Source organism: Fragaria vesca, linkage group LG5, assembly GCF_000184155.1.
Source record: "Fragaria vesca subsp. vesca linkage group LG5, FraVesHawaii_1.0, whole genome shotgun sequence".
Classification (NCBI taxonomy): domain Eukaryota; kingdom Viridiplantae; phylum Streptophyta; class Magnoliopsida; order Rosales; family Rosaceae; genus Fragaria; species Fragaria vesca.
This window is the reverse complement of record NC_020495.1, coordinates 26,143,725-26,147,948: the sequence shown is the minus strand read 5'-3', so window position 1 is coordinate 26,147,948 and position 4,224 is coordinate 26,143,725.

Here is a 4,224-nt window from a genome sequence, read left to right as displayed (position 1 = left end):
GCCGGTTCGGATTCGGTGTCGATCAAATTTCTCCTTCCTTAGGCCACCATTTAATGAGTTCTATATATGGATAAGTTAAGTTTGATTAGTACTACATTCCCCTAGAATTTGGTAGCTCGATTCGGTGTGTGTGAAGAGAATCGAAGATTTGAAGTTTTTAGGGTTTAAAATTGGGGATTTTTATATTTTGAGTCGATTGACCTGTTTAGGCTTAGAATTGAGCTTCGACTTCTTCTAGAAAGTTGTTCGAAATGTTGAGAGGAAGATTCTGTCAAATTTTGGTCGTGATTAGAGGTGGCCGAAAGGTTCTGTAGTTTTTTTTTTTCAAAACCCAGCAACTTTAGCCGACGATATTTAAATACTATATTCGTCGGCTATATTATTATTTTTTTTTATAAGGTTTAACCGACGAATTATGGTATGTTTCGTCGGCTATAGTTATTTTTTTATAAGGTTTAGCCGACGAAATATAGTATATTTCGTCGGCTATAGTTATTTTTTTAAATTTTTTATAAGGTTTAGCCAAATTTCGTCGGCTATAGTTATTTTTTAAAATTTTTTTATAAGGTTTAGCCGACGAAATATAGTAAATTTCGCCGGCTATAGTTATTTTTTAATTATTTATTACACACCTTAGCCGACGAATATCTTAATTATTTCGTCGGCTAAAGTCTGGGAAAAAAACCGACGACATATTTTTCGTCGGCTAACTGTGGGACTATAGCCGACGAAAAAAAAAATTTCGTTGGCTAAAGTCATCACCGACGACCTTTTCCCGACGACACTATAGCCGACGAGCATTCGTCGGCTAAGATCTTAGCCGACGAATTAAGATAACAGGCCGACAAAAATTTTTCGTCGGCTAAAGTGCTTGTCCTGGTAGTGCAATGAATAAGATGATGATTCTCTTGCTATCTCTCTTTCTCTACACTTTATACTTCATCACGTTATCATGCACTTTGTTATAACCCTAGAGCCAATAGCCCACCATTTGTTTTCCAAACCCTAAAATCGGGCAGCCTTGTTTTTCTCGATTTCCGACCAAAATTCCGACTTCCCTCCGCCGGAATTTTATATCCCCAGAAAGCTCTCTCCGTCCCGGATCCAACGCCGCCGGCCTCACCCTGAGAACCGGTCGGAAAGTCTCCGAACTGGCCGCCGGAAGATTCCAGACCGCCGCCACTACCAACCACCGGTTCACCACCTTCCCTTGCTATGATCAGCCTGAAATTTTGATAGCAGCTTCCCCATCACGAACTTCTCCTCCTGTTAAATTTTCAGCCCCAAATTCGAAGTATAAGTAGGCGAAACGTTGTTTCTCCTATCGGCAGCCTCTAGAAACTAAAGATTTCAAGATTGCTCGTCTTCCAAAGAAACCAGAAAGGTATGTTTTGAAACCTTAAACTTTTCCAAGTTCAATAACTCGGGGAGGATAAAATTCTTTCCTCCCTTCTCCATCTCCATTCTATGCTTGGGATTTTGTGTGTGCATGTACCAAAAATCCCGGAATTTTATTCACGGGTCAAAAGTGTGTTTGATCACTCTTGCTTCCTTGTCCGGGTTGTGTATGATCAACCCTGACCTTTCTCCGGATTGTGTTTGATCAATCCGAGACCTTTTCCGAATTGTGTTTGATCAATTCGCGGCTTTTTTCGGATTGTGTATGATCAATCCGAAGGACAAACCATTAAAAGCATTGTTTGTGACCTCTATCGAGTCTCATAACAGCTTGGTTTTGTATGCAAGAGCAACGTAACATTCTGCTCATTGAGTTTTGACGTACTCGATACCTAAGGCGAATCTTCGCTTGGTATCTGTGGAACCTTTCACTGGAAAGGATTAAACCACATATTTTGACCCCCAGGCTAACAAGCCTAGATGTCGAGATTTCACATCTCATGCGCTCAAAGTCTTTGACACGCCACATCGACAAGCCTTTAATGGCAATCTGTGCAAAAAGTAATGACCACAAAGTACTCTGGAATGCACTCATGGAGCGTTTCTTGAAACGTCCATATAACTCTACTTGTTGAGTTATTAGTCAAGTGGATTGCTTACCATCTTAATTGACTACATATTGTCGATGATCTTTTGTGGCATCATGATCCATAACCTTTAGCGGATTCGATCATCATCAAGTTCTCTAGGTCCTCCAAGTTGGTTTAGAATTACCAACGAGACTTGATTTTGATCATACAAATGGGAATTGTATATATATGCTAATGTGATAAATTTATTTAGGATTATCCCCTAATGTGGGGACAACAATATGGGTCATGACAATGGTAGAAAACGTCGTGCCGATGTCTAGAAAAGAGGAGGAGGTGTCACCGGCTCTAATAGCGACACTCCCGGTTTAGACACCATTTTGTCAAAACTACTTACGTCAGCTCATGACAATGCAATCGTTGTGGATCTTCGGATCACTGGTTCAAGATTGTCAAGCTCCTTCAAATTGTGAATGCATACAAAAAGGTATGGAAAATCAATATTAGGACAAGAACGTCATCCTCATGATCGCGAATTTCAAAGATTCGGATCTTGCTCTAGCTACTCATGACTTTGACGTCATCGGCTAGACATTGATTTTCATTCCAAGCTATATGTACTAAGGCGTTATATTGACGTCTTTCGTCTATTTGAGACCATGATGTACTCACATTGGCAATAATGAATGTCTTGAGAATTTTTTCGAAGTGAAACTATTCTCCTCTTATGGTTCATATTGATTTACAAACAAAATGTACATTCTTATATCGTCTTTAGAAACATGGCATATTGTGCCGATTTTGGTCCCTTCCTTTGAAGGTGACTCATGGCACGGCATCCTTAATGAGGATCGCCCACGTGTTTCCGGTTAAGTTAAGTCTTCTACCCTTTAGCGGATTTTCCATCATCAATTGTTCAACTAGGCTCATCCAAGCTCAGTGTGATGTCTTAGAATTGTCCGAAATTAAGGAGATAGTGGTTTCAAGTGTGCCTCGCACTACCTACCCTCCACGGACATGCTTGGTCATACTGACTTGGAGTTACCGAAAGCTTTTGATTTTGCAAAAGACGTTGAAGACTTATCAAAACCGGAAAATTATCATCATGATCTAATCCTCTAGGTCCTCTGAGTTAGTTTATGTTCATGTTAGGGAGCTTTTGCTAACTAGTCATGGAGTTTACGACCTTAGAATGACCGAAAGGACTTGATTTTGATCATACACACGTCACTTGTGGCTAAGGCAAAAGCCTACACGCCACTTGCAAGCTTCACAGCTTCGCACATGCCAATTCTGCGAAAAACAGCAATCTGTTCTTCTGGACAGTCAATTTCGTTTGAGCTTTGTGAACAGCTTTGGACGAACCAGACAGTGCTTTATATCATTGGAAAGCTCTATGAGTCTAGTTTTTAGAACTTTTCGCGGTTCGTCTATATCTATTTTAACGAGGAAGTTATGGCTGTTTTAGTGCGCAAAGGTCATTCTGCGCGGAAATTTTTATGCACTCTCGGGATTGTAGCTTTTCGTAGCTTCTTTCAATCCTTCTAAATGGTTCAAGTGGAACTATTAACTAGCCTATCTACTCCTTCTTGTAGATATGTCTCATCGAGACATTGAGTGCTTCGCAGATAGTGGAACTATCCAGAACATTCTAAAGAACCGGCAACTATCTTTGGATTTTGTCCTTTGTAAATCTTCTGTGACTACAATGATTGAATCATACCGGTCATTCAAGGACGCGGTTTAGCCTAAATCTTGATGCCTCATGGCACCATGATCAATGTCACAGATACCCTCTATGCATTGAGAGGCAATCGAACCATATTGAGCTTTAACGACATTCCTGCTAATAGTTTTCATTTGAAAACACATTGTGAGAATGAACAAGAATTCTTTTGTGTATACCTTCTCATGAATGCGGACTGAAGCGCATCTTGAAGAAATTCATGAGTCAATCTAGTGGACTGTATGTCACTATGATTCGAATATCGAATCCCATGTTGTCGCCAAACATGATATTTGGGACACTGACTCATATAGGCTTTGGTTTGACCAAATTGGTCAACCTGGAAGAGATATAATGGTCCAAATTTTGAGAAATTCTCATGGACATCCATTCTTCTGCTCAAAACGAAGACATTCGAGATCTAGCATCACCATGAAGCATGGTGGTGACCCGGGGGACATTGACGTCACCCAAACACGACTCCAACTTCTTGGAGGTCGTCCGGTCAAT